This window comes from Moschus berezovskii, chromosome 7, assembly GCF_049115385.1.
Source record: "Moschus berezovskii isolate FMDL1 chromosome 7, NW_MosBer_1.0, whole genome shotgun sequence".
Taxonomy (NCBI): domain Eukaryota; kingdom Metazoa; phylum Chordata; class Mammalia; order Artiodactyla; family Moschidae; genus Moschus; species Moschus berezovskii.
The window spans coordinates 113,406,829-113,419,189 of record NC_142466.1 but is presented as its reverse complement, the minus strand read 5'-3'; the positions used below and the strand labels follow the sequence as shown (position 1 = coordinate 113,419,189).

The following is a 12,361-nucleotide window of genomic DNA, read 5'->3' as shown; positions in this document are numbered from 1 at the left end:
AAAAAATGAAAAGAGAGAACAAGCATGCATATATCTGGGGAAAGCATTCCCGAGACGGAGCCTCCAGTGCAAGGGTCCTGAGGCACAGAGTGTCTGGGGTTTTGGAAGAATGAAGTCTGTTCCTGGGCAGGAAAGTGGGGTAAGTAGAAAACGTTGCAGTCAGAGAAGCAGCAAGTGGCCAGCTCATGGGACAACTTTCGCTTTTACTCTGAGAGAAATGGGAAGCTACTGGAAGGCCATGAAATAAAGAGAAACATGAGCCAACCTGAGTTTCAGAAAGAACACTCTGCCCACTTTGTTGAGAACACACTGCGGGAGGGAGAATGGAGGTGAGGAGGGCAGGCAGGATACTGCAGAAACCCAGGTGAGAGGTGATGGTGGCCTGGATTAGGGTGGTGGCGGTGGCGGTGGGGCAAAATGGTGTTGATTCAGGAAGCATCTTGAAGTTCAGATCTCCTTGGAGTTTAGAGATTGGTGTCAAGAGTGGTTCCAGAACACTTCCTGCCCTGTGACATTGGCTAGTCTTTGCAAGGAAAGAAGGTGGGCTTCTTGTCTTGGCTCACCCTGGGCCTGCTTCCTTGAGAAGTGATTCTTACCAATTCTTTAGATAACTTCACTAGTCTCTTTTTTGTTCCCCCTCTGACATCCTGGGTGGGTGTCCTCCCCACTTCCTGTGGGATAGTAGCGTTCCCAATACAGTGCTCTGGGACTGTGGTTTCTATGGTTACAGCAACAGGGAGAGCCCTGCCTTCATTTCCCCCCTTTTGAATATTTACAATGCACTTCCTGTGAAAAGTCCTGAAGTAAAAGACCTTGTTTAACTTACTTCACTTAGGCCACAGGACTGGAAAAGGTCAGTTTTCATTCTAATCCCAAAGAAAGGCGATGCCAAAGAATATTCAAACTACTGCATAATTGCACTAATCTCACACGCTAGCAAAGTAATGCTTAAAATTCTCCAAGTCAAGCTTCAACAGTATGTGAACCATGAACATCCAGATATTCAAGCTGGATTTAGAAAAGGCAGAGGAACCAGAGATCAAACTGCCAACATCCTCTGGATCATCGAAAAAGCAAGAGAGTTCCAGAAAAACATCTATTTCTGCTTTATTGACTATGCCAAATCCTTTGACTGTGTGAATCACAATAAACTGTGGAAAATTATGAAAGAGATGGGAATACCAGACCACCTGACCTGCATCTTGAGAAACCGGTATGCAGGTCAGGAAGCAACAGTTAGAACTGGACATGGAACAACAGACTGGTTCCAAATTGGAAAAGGAGTACGTCAAGGCTGTATATTGTCACCCTGCTTATTTAACTTACATGCAGAGTACATCATGAGGAACACTGGGCTGGAAGAAGCACAGGCTGGAATCAAGATGGCTGGGAGAAATATCAATAACCTCAGATATGCAGATGACACCACCCTTATGGCAGAAAGTGAAGAAGAACTAAAGAGCCTCTTGATGAAAGTGAAAGAGGAGAGTGAAAAAGTTGGCTTAAAACTCAATATTCAGAAAACTAAGATCATGGCATCCAGTCACATCACTTCATGGCAAATAGATGGGGAAACAGTGGAAACAGTGACGGACTTTACTTTTTGGGCTCTAAAATCACTGCAGATAGTGACTGCGGCCATGAAATTAAAAGATGCTTGCTCCTTGGAAGAAAAGCTATAACCTACCTGTCTAGACTGCATATTCAAAAACAGAGACATTACTTTGCCAATAAAGGTCCATCTAGTCAAAGCTGTGGTTTTTCCAGTAGTCATGTTTGGATGTGAGATTTGGACTATAAAGAAAGCTTTGTAAAGAGCACCGAAGAATTGATGCTTCTGAACTGTGGTGTTGGAGAAGACTCTTGAGAGTCCCTTGGATTGCAAGGAGATCAAACCAGTCCATCCTAAAGGAAATCAGTCCTGAATACTCATTGGAAGGACTGATGCTGAAGCTTAACTCCAATAATTTGGCCACCTGATACAAAGAACTGACTCATTGGAAAAGACTTTGGTGCTGGGAAAGATTGAAGGCAGGAGGAGAAGGGGACGACAGAGGATGAGATGGTTGGATAGCATCACTGACTCAATGGACTTGAGTTTGAGTAAGCTCCGGGAGTTGTTGATGGACAGGGAAGCCTGGCGTGCTCCAGTCCATGGGGTCACAAAGAGTCAGACACGACTGAGCGACTGAACTGAACTGAACTTAGTTCAGTTCATCATCTCTCCGATATATTTGGCTGCAGGAACTTTTTCCATTAGCATACTTCCTTGGAACAACTGGGCTGCACTTATTTCAGTGACCTTCTTCTGAGGAGATCGTCAAAGCAGTCAGGTCCCAGTTATCCTCGCAGTTATCCTGCCCCGACTGGTTTGGGAGGTTGCTCTGGCCTCTCGGGTCTCCTGCCTTCAGTCTCCTTGCTGTTGAGGTCCTGTGGCTATTGCCCTGTGCTGGGACAGTGTGCTCCGTCCACATCGATGTCTGCACTGAGATGCCACGTGCAGGAGAGCTGAGTTAGGGACCAGCACGCCAAGACTGTCCATGGCTCTCCCGTCTGTTCCACAGTCATTTATGGACACATTCTATGCCTGCCATGGGTGCTGAGCTACTGCAAGATGCAGTGATGCATCCAAGCTGGGTCCTGCTCTCAAGGTGATTCGGGTTCATGAATGATGGTCGTGTATTGAGAATTCCTATAGGAATAATACAACTTTAAACACTTTACACTGAAGAGTCCGCCTGTCAATGCAGGAGACACAGGAGACAAGGGTTTGATCCCTGGGTCTGAAAGATCCCCTGGAGAAGGAAATGGCAACCCACTCCAGTATTCTTGCCGGAATAATCCCATGGACAGAGGAGCCTGGTGGGCTCCACAGGGGGTCACAAAGAGTTGGACACGACTGAGCATGCATGCATGCCCACATGTACACACACACATCCAAGCAGCCAGCGAGGGTTTGCATTTCAGAACTTGCTTCAGATGATAGCCACAGCCACTGTGCTTGACCTTGGACAGAATTTTTCACACTTCTCTCATGGTTTCCAAGAAATCCAGAAAGAAAAAAAAAACAACTTTGTTTGATGTGGTAAGTAGTTATACTGCCTGGCAAGCCAGGAGCTAACCTAAGGCAAAGAAACCCTGAAGAATAGAATGGAATCAGACTCCTGGTCCCCTCACCCTGTAAATATTTTTCCCCTCCCACTTGCTTCCTGTGGAGGCTCAGGACTTACCAGGCATGTGGGTGAGGGGAGAGAAGGAAGGGGAGAGGGAGAGAGGGAGCAGGGGGCAGGTGTGGACCACCTGGGCTGGTGCTGAGAGACCTTTCCTACTGGACAGCTCCGCCTTCAGACTTTGTGATGGAAACCGTTCTGGAAACTTCTGGAGGATCCTCCTCTTCCCTAGATAGGGGTAGCCTTGAGGGGTTGCCCCTCAAGGGGCCAGATGTCCCATCTTCCTTCTCCACCTTCATGTAGAATCAGCCAGTAGGAATGGTATATCCTGCCTTGTATATTTGCTAGGTCTCTTGCCTTAAAGACTGGGTCATTTTGCAGGACTCTTGTTTTTTTTCTTCTTCTTTTCTCAGATTTGTGTTTTAACCTTCAACTTTCTGTTTCTTAAAGATTAAACCCAAGGAGTACTGCCCAGGAAAATCTCTGAAAAAGATTCCTCTCTATATAAATCATATAATATAGGAACCATAGATGCTAGGAAGGCAAGAATATGATAAGAGAGAGTTGGGTCTAAAAGCAGAGCCCCTGGAAAATGGTGACCCCCCCACTCACAGTCTTCCACACTCACTGAGCCTCAGTTTCTTCATCCATGAAGTGGAAATGTGGATACTGAGATCTCAGGGTTCCCTTGAGGATTAGCTGAAGACCCACATGGTCCCTGGTAATTAATGTTGCTCCCTGCAGCATTATGGTCATCGTTATGGAGGGAGGCGGTATCCATAAAGACTGCATGCAGAAAATGACATCAAGAAAAACAGGATGCAGACATGTGAACAGTTTGAGAGAAGATGGAGTTCGAGGTACAGGACTAGCCTGGTGGAAACACGAAGTCCTGACAGCCCAGAGCAAGCTCTCTTAGAAAAGATGCCTTCCTGCCCAGACAGCTTCACCTGTTTGGACTTAACCCCAGCAGTTCAAGTCAAGGTCACTGAGTGCCCTTCTGACTTTGATCCCGCCCATTGAGGTGGTTCTTGTGGGGCAGCCCCTCCTTAATAATCATTGATACCCAGGAAGCAAGGCAAAGGGCATGTTTCAGTTCAGCTTAAACCTTGCTCAGCTCAAACCCTGACTGGCACCATGACAATTAGAAAAACGTTAAAAACCTCATTAATTCTGAATCCATTAAATCAAATTCCTGACTCCATGGAGACTAGGCAGGAACTTCACCTTTTTACTCATTAAAGGATTGATTTTTTTTTTTTTAAGTGTAAGAAAAATAGCAAGAAAAGGCATGTCCTCTTTTACAGAGCACAGGGAACAAAGAGTATGTGAATGCAAATGATGCCCCAGACAGGACTCACTCCAGGCCACCGTGTTGGTGCTAAGCTTTGTAAAGTCCATATCTTGGGTCCATTTTGCAACTGGGAGTCAGAGACTCTTAGCTGAGAAGTTACCTGCTAGAATTACTAGGTCTGTTCCATTTTCCGTACTCTTTCCCCATTATTGTGTTGTGTTCTGTGATAGCAAGGCTGTGTACTAGACATTTCTTATTTAAAAATGCATGGTTTGATTCTGCTTTTATAAATTGGAACAATATCACTAAAGCTAAAACCGCCCTGACTGTCCCACCCACATTCACCATTGCTAGTCCCAGCCTTTCTTTTATTTCTGATTTTCTCTCCTCAAAATTAGCCACTCTTGTAAATATGGTTTTAATCTTTCCAGCATAACTTTAAATGAGTTTGTTGTCACTTTTCAGTCCTTTAAAAATACTTTTTCCATATATGTCATCTACCCAAAGGAAAGCTGTAATGTGTGCATGCTTTCTTAAATGGTGTCATTCTATATTTAACATTCTGCATCGTACTTTTTCCCTCAGAAATAGTTTTTGAGCTCTACCCGTGTGGACACATATAGATTCAATCTATTCCTTTTAACTGCAGGAGAACATTCCAGCATATGGATATACCGTTTCTATTCTGAGACACCCGGTTGAAGGCTGTTTAGGTTGTTTCCAGTGCTTTGGTATCACAAGCAGTGCCTCCATGATCACCTTGAGCGCGTACATCTGCATGTCTCTGCACATCCAGAAGGCTCCCGCTTAAAGGCTAGTAAGCGGAATGCTCAGTAGGGATTATCTGTTTGAGAAGCGGTTTCCTGAAGGGCCTTTGATCCTGGGTTGGACCATCTGGTTTACAGAGTTACTGACGTTCAGTCTTGGAAGGAATGTGAAGCTCCAAACCTTATCCTTAAAAGTTAGATTTTGGGGACTTCCCTGGTAATCCAGTGGCTAAGACTCATGCCCCCAATGCAGGGGATCTGGGTTAGATCCCTGGTCAGGGACCTAGGTCCCACATCCTGCAACAAGAGTTTGCATGCTGCAGCTGAAGATTCCACGGGCCACGATTCAGACCCGGTGCAGCCAAGCGGACAAACTTGGATTCTGATGCCCAGAGAGGCAAAGGGACTCGATCATGGTCAAAGTACCCAGACCTCCTCCTTGCAGACCCTCAGGGGGCTTCCCTGCTTCCCTGCTTCCCTGCATCCTTCCCTTCTCCACTTGCGCTTGGCGCGTCAGATGTGCCCTACACCTGACTCTGCCTTCAGGCTTTATGAAACTGTGAGGAGGAGGCAGTGACAGGAGTTATGCTCAGTTCCACTCCTGCTCAGGCCTGTCCAACTCTTTACGTCCACACGGACTGTAGCCCACCAGGCTTCTCTGTCCATGGGGTTATCCAAACAAGAATACTGGAGTGGGTTGCCATGTCCTCCTCCAGGGGATCTTCCCGACCCAGGGATTGAACAAGTGTCTCCTGCGTCCCCTGCATTGCAAGAAGATTCTTTACCACTGAGCCACCAGGGAAGCCTGTTAGGAGTAATACCCTCAAACACTTGTACAACCTTCAGCAAATGACAGGACATTGGTGGGAAAATACCGCATGTTCCTTGCTCCTTGCTGCTGCTGCTGCTAAGTCACTTCAGTCGTGTCCGACTCTGTGTGACCCCATAGACGGAAGCCCACCAGGCTCCCCCGTCCTTGGGATTCTCCAGGCAAGAACCCTGGAGTGGGTTGCCATTTCCTTCTCCAATGTGTGAAAGTAAAAAGTGAAAGTGAAGTCGCTCAGTCGTGTCCGACCCTTAGCGACCCCACGGACTGCAGCCTACCAGGCTCCTCCATCCATGGGATTTTCTAGGTAATAGTACTGGAGTGGCTTGCCCTTGCCTTCTCCGTCCTTGCTCCTTAGTGGAAAGATTCTGGGTGCATCCTCCCCAGTCTCTGAGAGACTCCAGCAAGACGGTGCTCCTGTTTTCCCCTCGGTGACCCACCTATTATCACATCCTTGTTGGCCTTCCTGCCTCCCTTGTGTCATTTCCCAGCCCCTCACCTGCTTCCAAGATCACCTCCCAAATCCACTACCTGTAACCCACATCCCGGTCTCAAGGTTGTTCTTCAGGGAACTCAATTAAAGACTCCATCTGTATGCCAGGGTCTGTGCCAGCAGAAGGGGACACAAGCAGTGAATAATATATGCTTTGCTGCTCTTGAGCCACAGGCCAGTGACCCAGGTCTTCCTACTCTCAATGCAGTGCTCTTTCTGCTACATCATCTCTGTGCATTTTAATTCAATGCCATTCTTAAAAAAAAAAAAGCAATCAGTCTTCCCAGCAATCAGTGGAACTAAATGAAGTTTTATTGTAATAAGTTAATTCCATTGCTTTTTTTTTTTTTTATAGTAAAGACCTGACAGAAATATTAATCCTTAACTGGACGCCAAGCAGCTGCCTCGGTGCGCTATCGGCATCTCCATTTTTCTGATATATATGTTTTTCCTCTCTCTGCTCTCAGTAAATGTTGATGTTCGGTTCACCCTGATCAGTATTTAGCTCTTCTGGTCAATTTTTCTTATTTATTGACCTGAGCAGAAAATCCATCCCGTCTTCATTTGCCATCCTGTTTAATTCAGGAGAATTGGATTCTGCAGACACTTGCGCCCAAATTACTAGGGCCTTGATAGGGTACCACCTACTCTAGAGAGCCTTCCAGGGTCCAGCCTTAATTGACCTCCTCTCCCTCTCCCTCCCCACTTCCACTCATAGTCCTTTAAAAATAGAGACAGTCAAGACTCTCAGACATAGAAAACAAACTTGCAGATGCCAGGAAGAAAGGATGCAGGTGAAGGATAATAAGGGAGTTTGGGATTGACATGTACATACTGCTATATTTAAAATGGATAGACAATAGGGTCTTACTGTATAGAACAGGGAACTCTGCTCAATGTTATATGGCAGCCTGGATGGGAGGGGAGTCTGGGGGAGAATGGATACAAGTATATGTATGGCTGAGTCTCTTTGCTGTCCACCTGTAACTATCACGTTGTTAATTGTCTTTGGATGGATGGATGGCATGCGTCTTCAGTCATGTGTGACTCTTTGGGACCCCATGGATGGTACCCCACCAGACTCCCCTGTCTATGGAATTTTCCAGACAAGAATAATGGAGTAGGTTGCCATTTCCTACTCCAGGGGATCTTTCCGACCAGGGATCGAACCTGTGTCTCCTGCATCTCCTGTATTGACAGGCAGATTTTTTTACCATGGGTGCCGCCGGGGACGCTCTCCAATATAAAATAAAACGGTAAAAAAAAAACAAAAAAAAAACAGACAATCAAGACTGGATTTGCATGCTTAGTAAGTACAAATGGACACATGAAGTTTGCTTTCAAAATGGGCTGGATCTCTGAGATCTCTGTTCACACTCTGTGTGTCTGTGAACAGGGAAGTAAAATGCCTTTGCCATAAATAAATAACATGAGCAAGAACGCTTCTGAAAAGCTGGTTGCTTTTACATTCTAGCAACTACTGTGGAGCCTCAGGTCCAAAATTGCTACAGGAGCTCTCCTTTCAAAGAGACTTCGAATTCTAATCCCAGATCCTCCCTGGGTAATTGAAACTTTGGGCAAATTACCTGCCCTCTGGGAACTTCGCTTTGCTCACCTTTAAAGGAAATACTCAGAATTGTCAGAAAATTGTTACAGAAAATATCCCTGACACACACAGCAGGGTACTGAGCTCCTACTGTTATGTAATTGCTTTTAATTGAAATGGAGTCATTATATTTTTAACAAGAACTTAGTATTTTGGGGAGGGTGGGTCACCTTCATATATCAGTGATCACTCACCCCATGTTCCTACTTACCCTTTCCTTCTAAAAACCAAGAGGAAAACCCAGTTTAACCCCAGGTCTCAAACAGAAAGGAAACCCACTGTTTTCTCCTTAGCAACTGGCAGGTCGATGTCTGTCTTGGCATTGGGGTCCCGCTCTAGCTGTATCTGCGTGCATCTGCATGGGAGAGGCTCTAGGTCTGAATCCGATTGAAGTGAGGAAGTAGGAGTGGATGGTTGTTGCTGCCCTGGAGTGAAAAATACAAATTTCTGGAAAACAGTGACTGATGGCAATATTTTGGAAAACATTTATACTTAAAAAAAAAAGTGGCTGTTTATGTGAAATTAAAATGCAACTGATGTCCTGAATTGTTTGCTAAATCTGCTGCTGCTGCTGCTGCTAAGTCGTTTCAGTCGTGTCTGACTCTGTGCGACCCCGTAGATGGCAGCCCACTAGGCTTCCCCATCCCTGGGATTCTCCAGGCAAGAACACTGGAGTGGGTTTCCATTTCCTTCTCTAATGCGTGAAAGTGAAGTCGCTGAGTCGTGTCCAACTCCCAGCGACCCCATGGACTGCAGCCCACCAGGCTCCTCCGTCCATGGTATTTTCTAGGCAAGAGTATTGGAGTGGCTGGCACCCCTAATATTACGTGGTCATCCAGCGACATTGAACTGGTGACATTTGAGCCAAGAGGCTGTCTGGGGAAAGCACATTCGTGCTTGGATCAAAGATTGCACAATAGCAATTGTAGCTCTCTCTAGGCAGCAGGATTAATGGATTTGTTTCCTTTTTTACTTCTCAGTGTTGTCTAAACACCTCATAGCAATGCTGTATGACTTTTCTAATAATAAAAAATAAGATTGGATGAAGAGTCAGCGAGCTGGATAGGATGTAGCCCATTCTGACCAGGATTGACCTTTACCTTCCTTCATCTGTCTTCTCTCCTTTGCTTCCTGCAAACCAGGCTCCCAACCACCCCACCCAGTTTAACCAGCCCTCTCCCCTTTGCTTACCCTTGGACCACATGTGTATGTCTGCTCATTTTATGTCCAGCTCTTTGTGACCCCATGGACTGGAGCCCGCCAGGCTCCTCTGTCCATGGAATTCTCTAGGCAAGAGTACTAGAGTGGGCTGCCATTTTCTACTCCAGGGGACCTTCCCAACGCAGGGATCTAACCTACATCTCTTGCGTCTCCAGCATTGGCAGGAGTTGGTCACTCAGGTGATAAAGAATCCGCCTGCAATGTGGGAAACCTCACAAGAATTACAGGTGAAGAGTTGGAATAAAGTAGTTTTATTCAAAAAGAATCTGTAGGAAAAGGCAAGGGTGGGATGATTTGAGAGAATAAAATTGAAACATGTATATTACCACATGTGAAACAGATTGCCAGTCCAGGTTCGATGCGTGAGACAGGGTGCTCAGGGCTGGTGCACTGGGATGACCCAGAGGGATGGGATGGGATGGGGAGGGAGGTGGGAGGCGGGTTCAGGATGGGGGACACATGTACACCCATAGCTGATTCATGGCAATGTATGGTAAAACCACTGCAATATTGTAAAGTATTAGGCTCCAATTAAAATAATTATTTTTTAAAAATTAATGATAAAACTCACCCCCACATAGTAGGATTAAATGCTTTCATTTTAAAATAAAACAAACAAAAAGAATGGGAAAGAGCAGTAATTCTAAGTGAATTTATCATAATGGGTAACCTGAGAATTTACACAGGTATGGGTATTACTAAAGTAATACATGAAATACTATAAGTAGATATATGACTGGTTCATTTACATTTCTAAGCAAAGTTTCTATATTCAGGTAGGTCAGTTCACACTTAAAATCTTCTCAGGAAGGTGGGGGTGATTTTTCTTATATTCAGGAATACGTGGAGTGTGGGGGAGAGGCTTGGTAGACACTGAACCCAGCAGACTTTTTCATCTTAGCTGTTACAGTAAATAACAGCTAAGCGACCTCCCTGGTGGCCCAGTGGTTATGACTCAGTGCTTCTATTGCAAGGGGTCGGGCTCAGTCCCTAGTCAGGGAGCAAAGATCCCACAAGTCACGCGTTGAAATAAATAGCAGCTAACACGTCTTGAATACTTTGTGTGGCCAGTTCTAAATGCTTTGTCTGTGTTAATGTGTTTTAGGCTCAGAGCAACCCTATCTATACCCAGGGTGGTATTATTCCCTGTGTTTCACAGTTAAGATCTTAGGTAGTCTGGCTCCAGAGCCTTTACGTGAGAGAGAAAGAAAAAGAAAGAAAGGAAGAAAAAGAGAAAGAGAGAGAAAGTGAGGCAGATAATTATGGGAAATAGCAAACATGTAGGGAAGTAGAAAGACTGGTGCAATGGATCCCCATATGTCCACCCCTCAGCTGGAATAACCTCACCTCGTAGCTCAGGGCCCAGCTGTCAATCAAGTGGCATCATCTGGTTCATCTCAACCTGCATTCAGATTCTAGATCCTCCACTTTCTTGCAGTGGGGCAATGTACCTGTCCCTAGGCTGCACTGTGCCTTGGTTTCCTCATCTGTAAAATGGGCATAAGGAACACAGTGGCTGCCTCAAGGGATTTAGAATAAGCTAGCCCATGTTTAGTGCCCTGCTCCCTGTTTGACACATAGGAGACAGAGCATTATGGGATCAATGTTCATCTTCTCAACTCTGTCAGAAGCTGCCCAGGGACCATCGTGACTGAATACCACTGATCACTAGACAATAGGTATTCATTGAATGTCTGTGAGTAAGTGAAAGTGAACAGTCTTCTGTCTCAGCCCAAAAGCTCCACAGGCTCAGCAGAGAAATTTTCCTGCCCAAGTTAATAGTTAGAACTACTCAAAACCTTTACAAAAACCGTCTTTAAAGAGAAATTTTATGCTAATGCAAATGTCAAGGTACCTCCTGGTTCCTGGTAGCAAAACAAACTGAACAGTGAACACATTAGATGTCTCAACACCAGGCCTTTGGATTCTCAGGACTTTCCTTTGATGGGCTGCAGCCTGCAGGATTGTTTCTAGAAAGATTGGGGTTGCTTTGTGCACGCGAAGGCTAGCAGACAGCTGAGTTCTTCCGAGGCTAACCTCGAGGCCACTGGCACCAAATGGAATTTTCAACCAGGCACAGGAGGCAAATCACTAGTAAGATGAATGAAAAAATGGTCTTTCTGTGAGCAGCTGCCTCAGGCAGAACTGGGTTCATTTCATACCTCTGCCATCTACCAGCCTGGAAAAGGCCACTTCTTTTCTAGGAGACACAGTTTGCTTGTCTGTAAAATAGAGATAGCAATCCTGGGACTCGTTATGAGAATTAACGAAATAATATTACAAGTTTGCTTCTCCTCTCCTGAGCTTTAAACATGCTCACTGCTGTTACCTCTTGTCTTCTTGGCAGTATCATTCACAATACATCCACATGTTTCGGGCAAGAAAACAAGCTCAGAGAGGTTAAGTGCCCTCCTCAGAGTCACACAGTTTTTCCAGGGGACTTAATTTCAAGGTCTGCATGCCAACAAACCATTGTATAACGAAATGCTTGGGTATCAATCATTTAAAGGTGTGGGGTGGGCAGGAAAGCGATGAATGAAGTCTTCAGTCCTGTGTACAGAACAGAGGTGCCTAAGCCAGGGGAACTGAGCTCTCTTGATTATATAATACAGAAACAGAAAGATTTCCTCTAACTACCATGTTGAGCTATTGCTAGCAATTTGAAATGTTTATGTGAGTTGCAGGCAGCCAATCATCTGGGTGGCAGGTGCAGTTAGAAACATGGAATAAGAAGGGAGTTTATTTATAAAGGGCCTGATGAATCCCTAAAATGAACTTGTCAGTCAGCCCAAGAAATGTAACTGTGAAGGAACAGGAAATTAATGATCGTCTCCCCCGGCACAGACAGGCTTTCTGATACCAGGGCTATGATTTGCTGGCTGTCAGCACATTTCTCTCTCTCTCTAGCCCCGTTGGTAGTTATTTCTGTCAATAGAAACTCAGTTCAATACCTCAGAAATGTTGATCAATACACTCAGCACTAG

General features: G+C 45.3%; 1 protein-coding gene across 1 annotated transcript in view; it reads left to right on the top strand.

Annotated features, from left to right (window-relative positions):
* Positions 1–12,361, top strand: part of ASTN2 (astrotactin 2) — a 1,049,203-nt gene that overhangs the window by 572,659 nt on the left and 464,183 nt on the right. The gene's annotated exons all lie outside the window — the stretch shown is intronic.